Source organism: Aegilops tauschii, chromosome 1 (genome assembly GCF_002575655.3).
Source record: "Aegilops tauschii subsp. strangulata cultivar AL8/78 chromosome 1, Aet v6.0, whole genome shotgun sequence".
Lineage (NCBI taxonomy): Eukaryota > Viridiplantae > Streptophyta > Magnoliopsida > Poales > Poaceae > Aegilops > Aegilops tauschii.
In genome coordinates, this window is record NC_053035.3 from 158,540,065 (window position 1) to 158,558,241 (window position 18,177).

An 18,177-nucleotide genomic window follows, 5' to 3' on the forward strand; every position below is an offset into this window, starting at 1 on the left:
ATCCATGCCTAGCTTATCCCACGTCCATTCGGGTATCGGCAATGGCTGTAGCAACCCTGCTGGCTTCTGATGCTCTTCCTTTACTCTCTGACATACATCACAGACCGCTACATACTCCGCAATATCCTTCTTCATTCCGGTCCACCAGAAACTATCCTTCAAATCCAAGTACATCTTGGTATTTCCTGGGTGAACCGAATATGGCGAATCATGGGCCTCTTGCAGAATCAACTTCCTGATCTCCTGATCATTTGGCACATATACACGGTCCTCAAACCATACGGTATCGTGCTCATCCTCACGAAAACCTTTAGCCTTTCCTTTGCTCATCCTTTCCTTTATCTTGGCTATCTCCTTGTCCATCTTCTGATCTTATCCATCAAAGTAGATTGAATCTCCAATGCTGCTACATAGCCTCTCAGAACTATCTCCAAACATAGCTCGCGAAGGTCCTCTGCTAACTCCTTGGGTAACTCTCCGGTCATGAGTGTATTGACATGACTCTTGCGGCTCAACGCATCGGCTACTACGTTAGCCTTTCCGGGATGATAATGCAACTTCATATCATAATCCTTAATGAGTTCCAACCATCTCCTCTACCTGAGATTCAACTCCTTCTGCGTGAAGATATACTTCAAACTCTTGTGATCCGTGTATACCTCACAATGGTTTCCGATGAGAAAATGTCTCCAAGTCTTCAACGCATGCACTATGGCTGCTAACTCCAAATCATGCGTAGCATAAGTTAACTCATGGGGTTTATGCTGTCGTGAGGCATATGAAACAACTCTTCCTTCTTGCATAAGTATGGCTCCAAGTCCTCGACGAGAAGCGTCGCAATACACTTCAGAATCCTTGGGTTGATCTGGCAGAATCAACACTGGTGATGTGACCAAGCGTTTCTTCAACTCCTGAAAACTGGCCTCACATTCCTCAGTCCATTTGAACTTGGTGTCCTTTAACAACTCCGTCACAGTCTTTGCAATCTTCGTGAAATTCTCAATGAACCTGCGGTAGTATCCTGCGAGTCCAAGAAAACTCCGGATCTCTCCAACTGACGTGGGTGCTTCCCAATTTGTCACTGTGACAACTTTGGTGGGGTCTACCGCTATTCCTTCTCCGGATATAACATGTGCAAGGAATCCTACTTCCTTCAACCAAAACTCACACTTGTTGAACTTGGCGTATAGCTGATGTTCTCTGAGCTTCCCAAGTACCAAATGCAATGCTCTTTATGCTCCTCTTCATTCTTCGAGTAGACCAGAATATCATCAATGAACACCACAACAAATTTATCTAAAAACTCCATAAACACCTTGTTCATCATGTTCATAAAATAGGCAGGTGCGTTAGTCAGGCCAAATGACATAATGGTATACTCATATAGTCCATACCTCGTGGTAAAAGCTGTCTTAGGTATATCCTGCTCTCGAATCTTTAGCTGGTGGTACCCTGATCGCAGATCGATCTCGTAAAACACCTTAGCTCCTTGCAACTGGTCAAACAAATCATTGATCATCGGCAGTGGGTACTTGTTCTTGATCGTCACCTCATTCAATCCTCGATAATCAACAACCATCCTTAACGATCCATCCTTCTTGTCCACTAGAAGCACTGGTGATCCCCAAGGTGACGAACTTGGGCGAATATAACCTTTATCCAGTACCTCCTTAATTTGCTTCTTAATTTCCTCTAAATCCTTTGCGGGCATTCTGTACGGTCTCTTAGATATTGGCCCCGTGCCTAGCAAAAGCTCAATCAAAAACTCAATGTCTTTATCCGGTGGCATGCCTGGCAACTGGAAATACGTCCGGGAAATCCTTCACCACTGGTACTTCCTCCTGTACAACTTCTGATAAGTAATTTACTTGAGTCCTATTCAGCACATGCCGGGATACATACCTGATCCTTCTTCCTTCTGGGGTGGTGAGTAAAATCGACTTACTGGCGCAATCGATGTTTCCTCAATACATCGATAGCCAGTCCATACCCAGACTCACATCCAAACCTTGCGATTCCAAAATTATCAGATCTGAGGGGAAAACATGCCTACCTATGGTCAATGGCATTTGAAAACATCCTAGGCTTGCCATATACTCTGATCCTAGCGAGCTCACTAACATAGGTGTACTAAGAACTTTGGTGGGCAGTTTATACTTATCCACAAATCCCCTTGATATGTATGAATGCGATGCACCAGTATAAAAAAGAACGACTGCAGTAAATGACTTAACCAAAAACTTACCTATTACTGCATCTGGCTGGGCTTCAACCTCCTCCACGTTAACGTGGTTCACTTGTCCCCTGTTGAAAGGGTTGGGATTCTTCCCAAAGCTTCCATTGTCGTTTCGATTCTTAGCTTCAGGACATTCATTGGCGTAATGTCCGGTCTTCTAGCACTTGTAGCAAGTAATGTGGCATAGATCTTTCTTGGCGGGCGTTGCCGGGTTGGAACGGTTCTGTCCGTTGCTTCCTCCATTACCATTCCTGTTCTTGGAGCCACTATGGTTGTGCGAACTTCCTCCAATGTGATTGTGACCTCCATGGTTATGCTGAAGGGGTCCTCCCGAGTTAGGGGTAAAGCGGGGTCTCTGCTGAGCTCCAGAATTATACTTCCCTTGTCCATACTTCCTCTTGCGGTTGTCAATCTGCTGCTGCTTCCCTTCAATCATGAGAGCTCTATCTACCAACTACTGGTAGTTATTGAAATTTGCCACCATCAACTGCATGCTCAGCTCATCATTCAGTCCTTCCAGAAACTTCTCCTGCTTAGCTGCATCCGTGGCGATGTCATCTGGGGCATAACGTGCTAGCTTACTAAAGTCATCCACATACTGGCCAACGGTGCGCCCTCCTTGACGTAAGTTGCGAAATTCACGCTTCTTCATGGCCATAGCTCCTGTTGATACATGGGCAGTGCGAAAAGCCTGCTGGAACTGGTCCCATGTAACAGTGTCGATGGGGTAAGTGGCTGTGAAATTCTCCCACCAAGATGCCGCGGGTCCCTCAAGCTGATGTGCGGCAAAACGCACTCTCTCCGCATCTGTGCATCCTGCAGTGGTCAACTCCCTTCCAATCTTGCGGGGCCAATCATCTGCAACTATTGGTTCGGTGCTACTGGAGAACACCGGTGGATTCAGCCGTAGAAAACGGGCTAAGTGATCAAAAGGTGGTGGTGGTGGGTTGTTGTTGTTGTTGTTGTTCCCCTGATTCTGATTCTGGACTAGTATCTACATCAAGGCATTCTGCTGCTGGATCAACTGAGTGAGCTCGGGTGGGAAAGCAAATCCATTGTCGCGTCTCGGAGGCATCTGTTGGGTTTAGAAAAGATGAGAAAACAGAGTACAATGAGGTCTAGGGGGACAACACTACCCATATGCACATGAGGCAAACACAAACATATCACTCAATCAATCAAGCAAGGGCATACAATCGGTCTAGAACTATCATTAAAAAAGTGCTCGGACTATACTATATACATGGTGGAATACTACTACTGATATGGTGGTCGACTAGAAAAATTGATCGGTTGAAGACTCCATGATATCCGCTCCAGCTTCATCAACATAGTCATCATCGCTATCGTTGGGGTCCGAGTCGGTGTAGTCGATGATGATGTAGTTCTCCGGGCAAGTGGAATCGTCATCTTCTCCTCGTGGCGTGGGGTCTCCCATGAATACTCCCATCTTCCTTGTCAGGTCATCATTCTTCTCCACTAGTACGACGATTTCCTCGTCATAATCTTCGCGTGTAGCCTTGAGTTCTTCCTCCAGCTCCGTGATCCTTGTCATTGCCTTGTTCAAATTTTTCATGCCTGCGCACATCTGGTTCTCCTGGCGTCGAATGTGCTGGTTTAACTCCTGGATGAAAGCAGCAATTGATCTATCCTTCCTGGTGTTGATCATCTCCCATTGCTCATCTCGGCTCCCACAAATCTGGTAGATAGTATCCTTGAGATCATTGTGGTAAACTTCTCCAATGCGTCCCATGGTGATGTGTGCTGCCATACTCTTTCCTAGACTCCAGGTTGGTGCATCAAAGGAAAACTCTATGGGCTCAGTGACTGGCGTGAATGTCCTTCCTGGAACTTGAACTTGAATCATCCACCGCTCCTCTTCTGGTAAAGTGGCGTTGTAAGTCCCGGTGAAGCTTGGTATTCCAATGTTCAGGTATCTAGTGACTTCCTTCAAGTGTCGTCCAAAAGGGGTGTCTTCATCCGGTTGTGCAAACTTGTTCCTTGCGTCCGCCATCCTAAAGAGTAGAAAATGGAGAGGAGTCAGAAATGAGAAGAAAGTAGTGATCCAGGGCTTTAGCTTAGTGGTCGTGTCCTATAGTTAGCGTGTGCTCTGATAATATCTTGTAGCGACCAGACCTCAACCTGTCTGATCTCTGTGCATCAGTGTCATCCCTGGATCTGTAATGCTGACACGCACAATACTTGAAGGATTTATATGAGAGTAGCAATCACACACTTATTACATCGAATTTCTCAAAAGAGAACTTATTACAATAAATACGGCTTAAGGCCATCTAATACGATAACAGCGGAAGGCTTGGAAGATAAAGTGAGTCCATCAACTCCAACGGCATCACTGAGTGAAAGACCACGACCTAAGGCATCTTACTCGTCGTCTGAAAAGTCTACAACATGATACGTTGCAGCCCGAAAACGGGTCAGCACATGGAATATGCTGGCAATGTAACACAAGAGAGTAATGAACAGAATAAAGCTATTACTATATGCATATATGGCTGGTGGAGGCTGTATGGTTAATATGTTTTGCGGAAAGCCAATTTTTCCCTACAACAAAGGAATATATTTTATTTGAGTACAAAGTTGGTTGAAAAACATTGTGAATGGGAAACCCCATCTCAATCCCAATTAAAAGTAATTAACAAGCCAACAAAATTAATTTAGAGTGATCAGATCACATGATAATCCAAGAACTAGATACTCAAGATGTCCATAACCGGGGACACGGCTAACCATGATTAGTTTGTACACTCTGTAGAGGTTTGTGCACTTTTCCCCACAAGACTCGATCTCCTCCGTTGGATTTCTCGCACTACAAAATGTTTGAGAAACGGATGACCGAGACACAGTCTTTCCGAAGAGGTCCCCTTAACCGATAGATAGGCCTGTACACCTACAATCCCCTACATCTGCTAGCCCATCATGGAAAGGTTTCCCAGAACATACTCAACTATGCCAGAGCCCATAATGGCATGTGGCTGCACATGGAAGTTTCTAGCATGAATAATCTTAAGATCCCTTTGAGCCTGGGTGGCAGTCCATAGGAGAATCACATGGTACCCCGGGATTTCCAAAAATATAGGCAACACTGGGTTCCCCAGGTGCCTCAATCCACCAAGATGTGTATTAAAGTTGCCACCTTAAGTTGAACCATTAAGTAACAATCTCACATCTGTCATGAATACACGCAAACCCAATCCACGTCTACGAGCATAGCATAGCAATATAAGCAACGTAGAAGTAACTCCCATAGGTTTGATAATAAACATGTGAATAGGTACTACCTCATCTACTTCCCAAACCCACAATTTAATCAGATCCTAACCACGCAATTGTTTGAGGATTGATCTAATGCAATAGAACTGGGTAGTGAAGAGGTATGATCAAAGTGTTACTTGCCTTGCTGATGATCCGCGAAACCTAAAGACTCGTAGTAGCACGCTTCGCACTCCGGGTACTCCATCGCAAACAAACAAGCATACAATAAGCAATCAACCAAGATGCATGCGTAAAACTCAAATAATAATATCTAACCAGAAAGTTCAACTTAAGAACTCTGGTTTGCAAAAAGAATCAAATCGAACGAACCAACAAAACTCAAACGACGAAAGAAACAAGCTTTGTTTACTAATCTGGACTAAAGTCAAATTTTACAGCAGCAAAAACTTGTTTAAGTTGCTTAAACATAAAAAGGGCTTCGAGACGAAAATCTAGGCGCTTGAATCGCCTGATTCCAATAAATGAGCAAAAAGATAAAGTAAAACGAAAATCGGATCCGAAATCGCGATCGAAAAATAATCACGGAAAATCCGAGAAAAAGAAAAACCGACGAACAGGCTAACGAACGAACGTTCGCTGTCTGCGGCTAATCGGTGAAAACCGTTCGTTAAAACGAATTAACGAACAGGCGTTCGCTAAATAACTAAACCAAAAAAATCGATCTAAAATAAAAAAATGCATCTAGGGTTTCGAAAAAACCGACCGGTTTTCTCAGGAAAACCGAGGCGGCGGCGGCTACCTCCGGCGAGGCGACGACGGCGGCGGGGTCAGGCGGCGGCGAGGTGGGGCGGCGGCGACGGCGGGGCTGGTGCGGCTAGGGTTTCGGCGGGGACGGGCTGGTGGGCTGCGGCCTCGGCGGCTTATAAAGCCCCCCCCCCCCCGGCGGAGTCCCGGGCGGTTACGGCCCAAAGTCGCTTTCTCCTCTCTTTTTTTAAATTATTCCGCGCAAAAAAACGAATAAAAGAAATACTAAACAGACTCTAAAAATCCTGAAATAAATTTTCCCCGTCCTCTAAAAATCTACCGGACAAAGTGAACATTTATTTGGGACTCTAATGCAATTTTGAGAAATGCATATTTTTCCTAATTCAAATAAAATAGCGATAAAACTCCGAGTAAAATTCTTATTTGAGTTTAATATTAAATCTGCAATATTTCTTTATTTTGAGGAAGTCATTTTATCCTCTCTCTTTTATTTTCATTGAAGAAATATTCTAAGAGAAAATAATTAAAATCAAACGATCCTCTTTTCAAAATTCGAGAAAACTCAAATATGAAAATAACGAAATTCCCAACTCTCTCCGTGGGTCCTTGAGTTGCGTAGAATCTCTAGGATCAATGCAATAAAACATGATATGCAATGATGATCCTATGTATAACATTCCAAATTGAAAATTTGGGATGTTACATCTATAGTCAGATGAACTAAACAAAATAGCCCCTAAATACTACTACTACAACTACTACTTCGGAGGGGCTTTGTACTACTTCCGGCTGCCTCCCTCTGCCGAGTGCGCTCAGTAAGACGCGGAGGAGGAGGAGCCTACTGACGAGCTGGGCAACCGCAATACGGTGTCTGCCACTGTTGCAGCTTCAGCGACGCTCACCTCGACCGCTCTCTGCCGCTCTAGACGACCCCTCTCGAAGCGATGGTTCTCCTTGTAGATCTCCTGATTCCTCGCCTCTGAGGCGGCGTGTGCCGCGGCCACGGCTGCGGTAAGGCTCTTTGCGTGCTCTACGAGGCGCTCCTGCTCCTCCCGCAGGAACTCGGTGTAGCGCGCAAGATCGCTGACGCACGTGCAGGCATCCACCTCCGCCTCCCGCCTTCGGGCGGCGGTGGCGGAGCGGGTTATGACCCCGGCGGTCGACGGTGGGCTGGCGGCCACGGCGGCCGACGACAGGGTGGCGGCCATGACCACCACCTCCCGCCTTCGGGCCGCGGCGGCGGAGCGGGTGATGGCCATAGTGGCCGGTAGTGGGGTGGCGGCCACGACGGCCACCTCCCGCCTTCGGGCCGTGGCGGTGGAGCGGACGATGGCCCTGGCTTTCGATGGTGGTGTGGCGGCAACGGCGGCCGGCAACAGCTGCCGACGGGCACCGGCGGCGGAGCGTGTGGTGGGTGTTCCGCGCACACCCAAGAGGGACGCCACGCGCACTACACTACGCCGGGGACTGTGCCGCCGCCGCGTTGTAGCCTCCCAACTGGAGCTGTCCTCTGATGACGGCGGAGTGGCTGAGCAACGACGACGGACCGGTGCCATTGGCGATTGTGGGAGAAGCAGACGAGATAAGCTACAAGGATGTAGGGGAAAATGCGACGCAGGACTCGCCGGCCGTGAGGGTTTTTAGAGCAGGCCGGTAAGCATTGGGATTTTGGGGGATTTCACCGAGTCAAGCGGGAAGCTTGCGCGGGAACCTGCGAGGTTGCATGAGAACGGGCTCACCGACGATTCATTGGCGCCACCGTTTGGCCAAAAGAACGCCCTCGCACGCTGCGCAAGCTTGCGCTATAAGCCGTCTGCGGCAGCGGGGTGACAAGACGTGCGAGAGGAGGACGAAACGCCACGTACACACACGGTTAATAAAAAAATGTTTGCGAATTAATTACCTACTATACCACCGTCCTGGTTTATAAGTATGATTTAACTAATAAAATATGAATGCATGTCGCCAAAGATTATATAGTTGGATTTGTATTTTAACATAGTTTGCAATTATATAACATGCATTAACATTTTGTTGGTTAAATTTGAGGGCAAAGTATGGCACAGAATATAAAGGAGACTATAGACTAGACGGAGGTGGTAGCACACGGCCGCTCGCTACGCAGCGACGCAACTGTCGGCCGGCTTGTAGGCGACCATTTCCTGCGTGTTCAACTGCTCTATGCGTGTGGTTGCTTGCAGTTCAGGCGGCCGCGGTGCGCTCTACTCGCATCCCGCCGCGCGCGCTCTGCTCTCGCGTCCCTCCGGGTGCTCTGCCCTCGTCCCTCCACGCGCGCTGCCAGTGTTTGGGGCCGGCGCACGATCACGCACGTTCGTGTGCAAGCTGTTGCGCCGGGCGCGGCGCGACGGTGCAGTTACCCACTGCAAAAACTGCCATGCGGACGCGCCGAGAATCCACGCCGCCCGGCCCCCTTTTATTCCTACGGCCATTTACCTTCATCTCTCGTCTCACACGACACAATAAGCACACCCATGAGGACACATACAGAGAGGACATCCAGTGGTTCCAATGGCGCTCCCCGTGGCTCCAATGGCGCTCCCAGCGGCCGACACCGACAACGGCGAGCAGTTCACCACGCATCACGTAGTGGACACCCACATGAGGGGGAAGGCCCTCTCAGTGGTGTACATGAACGATCCAGTCTCGGTGGAGAGCTCCATCCAAACTATGGAGCAGTTCCTTGCCGAGGACAAGTACCGAGTGGTCGGCTTCGACAACGAGTACACCATCGGTCGTGCCGGGCACGATCAAAAGGTTGCCGTCGCCTAGTTGTGCATGTGACATGACGTCCTCGTCTACCACTTCACCTTGCCACAAGGCCTTGCAAGCGTTTCTTCAGGTTTATCAACAGCTCCGACTACAGTTTCGCTACGGTGGACGCCACCAACGATCTAAAAGCGCTCATGGTTTCGGACTTGAAATGCCCGAATCTTGTCAACATCCAGCAGCACTACAAGGTCTGGGGCAGCGACAAAAACAAACTGAACTCCCTGGTTGACCTCACCTCGGCCATCATCGACCCCTACTACATGAAGATGAAGGAAGAGAGCAATAAGGACAAGAACGCCTGGCACAGTGTGTGGCATGAGAGACTGGATGAACAACATGTCAAGTACACGGCCATGGACGCATACACAATACGAGATGTACAGGTGGATCATTGACATGAGGAACTGTCTTCTTCCTGACCCAGACAAGGGATCGAGCCACATAACAGTGGCGGGAGCGTCACAAGAAGTAGATGACTAGACGATCGTTTCTCCTACTTTAGAATGGATGCAATTGTTTATTGAGGTGTGTGCGAATGATCTGTATAGTCACTTATGTAATTGGATGCTTATTTCAGTTATATACCTGGAGAAACGCTCGCAATCGTCTGTGTTATTATTGGTCTTCTTACACATTTCTGATTACGGACCTGTTTGCCGCGTATCACACACACCTTGTTCATTTGAACCGTTTCCATTGTGTTGCCTAATCACACACAGTTCATCCCAGTGATCTGTATATCGCATACGCCTTCATCTGGCTGCCCGTTTCTTTTGTGCCTCCTCATCCCAAACAGTTAATTGAGCTGCACCTTATGCCCTACATCCCACACGCAACTAAATTCTGAACCATGTTTGATGCATCTCTCATCGCAAACGCTTTGCACCTTTTTTGACGGTTTTTTACACCACCGTTTGAGATTATGGCATCGCACACAGTTTCGTCGAAGGGTCTCTGATCGTAGTGTCGCGTTTGGACCATCCTGCAGTAGTGACACCTTCCTCAAAACACCCACCATACCTACCTATTATGGCATTGCCATAGCCATTCCGAGATATATTGCCATGCAACTTTCCACCTTTCTGTTTATTACGACACGTTCCATCATTGTCATATTGCTTTGCATGATCATGTAGTTGACATTGTATTTGTGGCAAAACCACCATTGATAATTATTTCGTACATGTCACTCTTGATTCATTGCACATTCTGGTACACTGCCGGAGGCATTCATATAGAGTCATATTTTGTTCTAAGTATCGAGTTGTAAGTAAATAAAAGTGTGATGATCTTCATTATTAGAGCATTGTCCCATGTAAGGAAAGGATGATGGAGACTATGATTCCCCCACAAGTCGGGATGAGACTCCGGACAAAAAAAAGAGGCCAAAAAGATGAGAGAAGGCCCAAATAAAAAAATGAGAGAAAAGAGAGAAGGGACAATGTTACTATCCTCTCACCACACTTGTGCTTCAAAGTAGCACCATGATCTTCATGATAGAGATTCTCCTATGTAATCACTTTCATATACTAGTGGGAATTTTTCATTATAGAACTTGGCTTGTATATTCAAATGATGGGCTTCCTCAAATTGCCCTAGATCTTCGTGAGCAAGCGAGTTGGATGCACACCCACTCAGTTTATTTTTGAGATTTCATAAACTTATAGCTCTAGTGCATCCGTTGCATGGCAATCCATACTCACTCACATTGATATCTATTGATGGGCATCTCCATAGCCCGTTGACACGCCTAGTTGATGTGAGACCATCTCCTTCTTTTTCTCTTCTCTACAACCACCTTGTATTCCACCTATATTGCTATGTCCTTGGCTCACACTCATGTATTGCGTGAAAGTTGAAAAAGTTTGAGAACATCAAAAGTATGAAACAATTTTTTGGCTTGTCATTGGGGTTGTGCATGATTTGAATATTTTGTGTGATGAAGATGGAGCATAGCCAGACTATATGATTTTGTAGGGATAAGCTTTCTTTGGCCATGTTATTTTGAGAAGACATAATTGCCTTGTTAGTATGCTTTAAGTACTATTGTTTTTATGTCAATATTAAACTTTCATTTTGAACCATACGGATCTGAACATTCATGCCACAATAAATAAAATTACACGAATAAACATGTTAGGTAGCATTCCACATAAAAAATTCTAGTTTCATCATTTACCTACTCAAGGACGAGCAAGAATTAAGCTTGGGGATGCTTGATACGTCTCCAACGTATCTATAATTTTTTTTGTTCCATGCTATTATATTATCTGTTTTGGATGTTTTATATGCATTAATATGATAGTTTATATTATTTTTGGGACTAACCTATTAACCTAGAGCCCAGTGCCAGTTCCTGTTTTTCCTTGTTTTTGAGTTTTGTAGAAAAGGAATACCAAACGGAGTCCAAACAGAATGAAACCTTCGCGATGATTTTTCTTGGACCAGAAGATAACGAGGAGACTTGAAGATGAAGTCGGAGGAGCCATGAGGCAGCCACAAGGACGGAGGGCGCACCCAGGGGGTAGGGTGCCCCCACCCTTGTGGTCCCCTCTTGCACGTCCTGACCTAATTCTTTCGCCTATATATTCCTATATATCCCCAAACCACCAGAGGCATCCATGAAAACACTTTTCCACCACCGCAACCTTCTGTACCCGTGAGATCCCATCTAGGGACCTTTTCTGGCACCCTGCCGGGGGGGCATTCGATCATGGAGGGCTTCTACATCAACTCTATTGCCCATCTGATGAAGCGTGAGTAGTTTACCACAGACCGACAGGTCCATAGCTAGTAGCTAGATGGCTTCTTCTCTCTCTTTGATTCCCAATACCCTGTTCTCCTCGATGTTCTTGGAGATTTATTCGATATAATAATTATTTGCGGTGTGTTTGCCGAGATCTGATGAATTGTGGATTTATGATCAGCTTATCTATGAATATTATTTGAATCTTCTCTGAATTCGTTTATGCATGATTTGATATCTTTGTAATTCTCTTTGAACTATCGGTTTGGTTTGGCCAACTAGATTGGTTTTTCTTGCAATGGGAGAAGTGCTTAGCTTTGGGTTCAATCTTGCGGTGTCCTTTCCCAGTGACAGTAAGGGCAGCAAGGCATGTATTTTATTGTTGCCATCGAGCATAAAAATATGGGGTTTTCATCATATTGATTGAGTTAATTCCTCTACATCATGTCATCTTGCTTAATGCATTACTTTGTTCTTGATGAACTTAATACTCTAGATGCATGCTGGATAGTGCTCGATGTGTGGAGTAATAGTAGTAGATGCAGAATTGTTTCTGTCTACTTGACATGGACGTGATGCCTATATTCATGATCATTGCCTTAGATATCGTCATAACTTTGCACTTTTCTATCAATTGCTCGGCAGTAATTTGTTCACCCACCGTATTATTTGCTTTCTTGAGAGAAGCCTCTAGTGAAACATATGGCCCCCGGGTCTATTTTCCATCATATAAGTTTCCGATCTACTATTTTGCAATCTTTTCCTTTCCGATCTATAAACCAAAAATACCAAAAATATTTACTTTACCGTTTATCTATCTCTATCAGATCTCACTTTTGCGAGTAACCGTGAAGGGATTGACAACCCTTTATCGTGTTGGGTGCAAGTTGTTTGATTGTTTGTGCAGGTATTCGGTGATTTGTGCGTTGTCTCCTACTGGATTGATACCTTGGTTCTCAAACTGAGGGAAATACTTATCTCTACTTTGTTGCATCACCCTTTCCTCTTCAAGGGAAAACCAACGCAAGCTCAAGAAGTAGCAAGACACGTATTGTATTGTTGCCATCGAGGATAAAAAGATGGGGTTTACATCATATTGCTTGATTTTATTCCTCTACATCATGTCATCTTACTTAAAGCGTTACTCTGTTCTTTATGAACTTAATACTCTAGATGCAGGAAGGAGTCGGTCGATGTGTGGAGTAATAGTAGTAGATGCATGTAGGAGTCGGTCTACTTGACACAGACATGATACCTATATTACATAATCATTGCCTTGGATATCGTCATAACTTTGCGCTTTTCTATCAATTGCTCGACAATAATTTGTTCACCCACCGTATTATTTGCTATCATGAGAGAAGCCTCTAGTGAAACCTATGACCCCCGGGTCTATTTTCCATCATATTAGATTCCGATCTACTATGTTGCAATCTTTAACTTTCCGATCTATAAATCAAAAACCCAAAAATATTGTATCCTTTGTTTAGTTTTATTTATCTATCTATACCAGATCTCAGCATTGCAAGTGACCGTGAAGGAATTGACAACCTGATGCGGAGCATCCCTTGTTCATCCCCATGGACATTCCGCAAGCACGAAGAGTACCAATGACAAGAGTCCGCGCACGCGTCATCGAAAGCGAGGTTAAATCTTTCCTCTTCGAACTTCATTCGGATTCACATGAGAGTTGGGTTCTACCTTAAATGGATACATTGTGCATTCTTAGGTACCAAGGAGAAGATCGTGCGGAGGCATGGAGGGATCACCAAGTCCACATGGAGCCCCAAGGAGAAGAAGGAACTCCCAGACGCGGAACGCCGAAGGCCTCGGACCATCCCGGGTGCCCGGCCTCCTATGGCCCGGGTGCCCGGCCTCCTATGGCCCGGGTGCCCGGACCCCCGGCCCCAAAGGGTGCAACCCCTCTGTCCATCCCGGGTGCCCGCACCCCAACCACCGGGTGCCCGCACCCCAACCACTGGGTGCCCGGCCCCCTCCCAGGCACCACCCTAGGTGCTCGGCCCTCAACCCCGGGTGTCGGGTCTTCTACTCCCCGACGACCATGGGTGCCCGGACCACTTTACTCCGGGTGCACGGACTCCACCGAAAGTGCATGCGTGCATCTTGGGCTAAATGACCCTTGTACCCCTGTTTTCCTCTTATTTCGTCCATAGACTATAAGTACTCTTCCCCTAGCTCATTAGAGAGGATAGCAAAGTATATGTGAGATATTGAGAGAGCTTTTCTCATCTTCCTCCTCTTGGAGATCATGACTTCCTAAGGGAGAAGATCCTCTTGTGGATATCAAGGCCTCCTCTTGGAGAAGGATCCCTATCATAGGATCATCAAGACCTTTTTCCTCATAGGATTGGGATGAACTAGTTACCTCTTGTATCTTCTTGTGTTGGATTTGGACCTTTGTATCTCTCTTTGTGTGATTGGATCTAGCACATGTGTGATTGGCTCAAGTCAATTTGAGTGTTCCTCTTGTGTTCCCCCTTTGTGTTCTTCTTGTTCTTGGGGAATTCCCCTCGAGTTCGTGAAAGATCTCCATCTAGGGTTCCACCCTACAACACAACCCCTTTATCGCGTTGGGTGCAAGTGTTTGATTGTTTGTGCAGGTATTCGTGATTTGCGCATTGTTATCCTACTGGATTGATACCTTGGTTCTTAACTGAGGGAAATACTTATCTGTACTTTGCTGCATCACCCTTTCCTCTTCAAGGGAAAAACCAACGGAAGCTCAGGAAGTAGCAGGAAGAACTTTTGGCGCCGTTGCCGGGGAGATCTACACCAAGTCAAGATCTACATCAAGCCTACCAAGTACCCATCATAAACTCTCATCTCTTGCATTACATTATTCACCATTTGCCTCTCGTTTTCCTCTCCCCCACTTCTAAAACAATTTTCGAAAAGATTTGCATTTTTATTCGTCCTTCTTTCTTTCGTATTTTCGTTTGCCCTTATGTCTTACTTGGTTTGCTTGCTCGTTTGCTTGGTATAATTGTGTGTTTATTGATGTCGCGGGAAACCACGGCCACCTATGGGACTAGGAGGTCCCTTGCTGGTTCGGCAGGGGGACGACGCGTTGCACAAAGAGCAGACGAGCGTGGGGCAGCATGGCAGAGATCACATGGGCAGTTTACCCCGGTTAGGGCTGCCGTGAGCCGTAAAACCCTACTCCTACTTTCATGGATTGATTGTGGAAAAGGTGGTGGCGAGCATAGCACACTTGCCCGGCAAGGGTTGCCTTAGGGTAGTGATACGTCTCCAACGTATCTATAATTTTTGCTTGTTCCATGCTGTTATATTATCAATCTTGGATGTTTTATAATCATTTTATAGTCATTTTATATCATTTTTTGGTACTAACCTATTGACATCGTGCCAAATGCCCGTTGCTGTTTTCTGCATGTTTTTTACATTGCAGGAAATCAATACCAAACGGAGTCCAAATGCAACGAAACTTTACAGAGAGTTTTTATGGACAAAAGACACATATTGGCCCCTGGCTGCGCCTGGGAGGTGCTCCGAGGAGAGCACAACCCACCAGGGCGCGCCAGGAGGCCCAGGTGCGCCCTGGTCACTACTAGGAAAAGGCCTACTAGTGGCGCACCAGTTTTGCCTACTAATGGCGCACTACTGGTGCGCCACTAGTACCACGCCACTAGTATTAAATACTAATGGCGCACCACTGGTGCGCCATTAGTATCTGATATACTAATGGCTCATCACTCCGTGCGCCATTAGTATAGACTAACATGCGCCATTAGCGTGCCTCCCAGGGGGCGAAATTTACACATGTGCTTTGCCATACTAATGGCGCACTATGGGGTGATGCGCCATTAGTATCCTTTGGCATACTAATGGCGCACGTTGGGGTGATGCTCCATTAGTATGAATATTAGGGATTTTTTTCTTTTCTGATATTTGCACAGGTTACAAAATATATTACTGGACAGAATGTAGACAGCACCACACAGCAACAGCAGATTCATCGAATACAATAGAAGATTAGTCTCCGAATAAAGTTCATCATATTAGTCTCCGAATTCAAAAGACCGAACAAAGATAGAACATTACAAGTCTCGAGACCGCGAGTAGCGAGTTTGTCTTCACATTACAAGTCGATATCGATCATCTAAACTACCATCACATAGAAGAGAGCTACGGTCATCACGATGAGCATCATCGCGATGAAACTGGTCTTCATCCGGTTCCTCCAACGCTCCCTCCTCTCTCCCGCTAGATAGCGCGCGTATCTAGATTCCGCCTCCGCCCTAGTGGTGTACCCTTTGTAACTGTTACCGCTGAAACGGTGAACCTGTCTCCGACACTCCTCCCAGTCGTCGTAGACTCCGGTAACCTTACCCTTGTACACGACATACGACGGCATCTCTATGCACTAGCCAAACAACAGACAATACATAAGCAATATATAAGTATGCAACAAAAGGATCGGAAGAGAAAAGCAAGACATTAATAGCACGATTCATGGTCCTACTAATAAATAGCATCGATTAAATCTAAGTTGAACGACTGTCCAAACCAAAGAGACATACAAGTTCATTAAAGTTTAATTACAACATGAGCTAATCGATGTTTCAGAACTACACATAGCATCACTACTTTCGACTCGACTCATGGGACCGGAGCGTGGATGAAGCCGCCGTCTTTCGTGATGGTCATGAAGTCGCGGGCGTTGTCAGCCTGCATTTGTAGCGTTGTGTCTATCTCACTGTTGGACGGTTGATATTTGAGGTAGAACTGCCCCGAGGTACGAAGGACATCTTGATGGATGATTTCTGCAAACTCCGACTGGATGCGAAAGAATTCTTGTCGGATGTTCGCGTCCTGGATTGCCGCCAAGCTTGCGGCCCAATCTTTGAGATTATTTGGTAGCAGAAGGTGATTATGGTCCCGTACGATCGCCCGCATGTGATGGAGGGCGTAGTAGGCATCCTTCTGACCGCCAGGCGGCTGCTTGACGCAGGGGAACGTCGTATTGTTGGTGAACATGTGCCTGTCGTACCTACGAGCTAGAATCTTAAAGGTGCCTCCAGATGCGGCGTAGCCAGGGAGAGCATCATCAAGAACTTTCTTGATATTTGTGTAGTCTATCTTGGTGTCATGGTCCGGGTCGAAATACGTGGCCATGGAATATTTCGGGCTTAAGAGGACGAGTGTGCAATGTGTGTCACTGCACAGAACACGGAATGTTAGAAAAAAAGAACGATCGAAATCTAAGAAATCATATGTTACGGGGCGGTTAGGGGATGACTTACTCGGGATGACTTACTCGGGAAATTAAGGCACCAGGAAGTTATCCTTATCTGGGTTTGCCAGAATGACGCCTTCGAGGTGTGAACTCTCGACTTGCCGGTCCCCAGTGCTGCCCAAGATCTTGGCACGCATGTAGAAGGGGTCGACTATCACAATGTCCGGGGTCTTGTCTCTAATGATCCGCATCTCCATACTCAGCGAAAACAGCCGAACGAAGGTGTAGTGCAGCGGATGAAGGTTAAACATAGCAAAGATGTCATCAAACCGCAGGACGATCGTACCCCCGACGGCGCTATCCACAAAGCCCTTGCCCTCTGGCACCTTGGCCACGAAAACCGGGTATGCCACATCATTCTCTCTGAGACGCCGCTTCTCCAAAGAAAGAACACTGTCATGCAGACTCCGCATAGCACCGATTGCAGCATTGAGCATATTTGTCGGCAGAATCGCCCTTCCCGCCACATGCACCCTCCTCGAGATATCCTTAGGTGAAGGTGGCCCGTCCTGAGCACAGATCGTACTCGGTGCCGGCTGGCTCGCACCGGCGCCCTTGTTAGTCTTTCGTTTCCGTCCCTTCTTCCTGATCTGCTGTAATGGGATCGAGTTCTGCTCACAGACCGCCTTCTTGAGCATGTTGGGGCTGATAATATTTCGCACCTCAGCTATCTGAGGCTCGGTGAAGGCGGCAGCTGGAGGTGTCTCTTGAGAACTGAACGCCAGACGACGCCTGTTGCAATTCGGTTTCTCCGCCGTACCAGCTAGATCGCGGTCGTCTTTTTCAGGGTTGGTTTCTTGAGAAGGAGGCCCGCAGAACTCGTCACCGTACCCATGTTCGGCAAAGTACATATCGACATTGGTAAATGTACCATCGTCGTTGTCGTCGTCCTCCGGATCCTGTGCCATATGCATGTCCGGATCCTGTGCCATAGGGATGTCCGGCATGTCCGGTAGCGTTGCGGCGTTCTTGCCATGGCTTGGCACTGGCACGACTGGCGGTCTTGTCTGTGGGGTGGTGTCCCCCGCCCCCAAATGAATCTGGCTCTTCGGCCAAAGCAGGGGCCAGCTTACGCAGGCGCTGAGGGTCATCACATCATCTTCGTCGGCCCTTGCGGGTCGAATC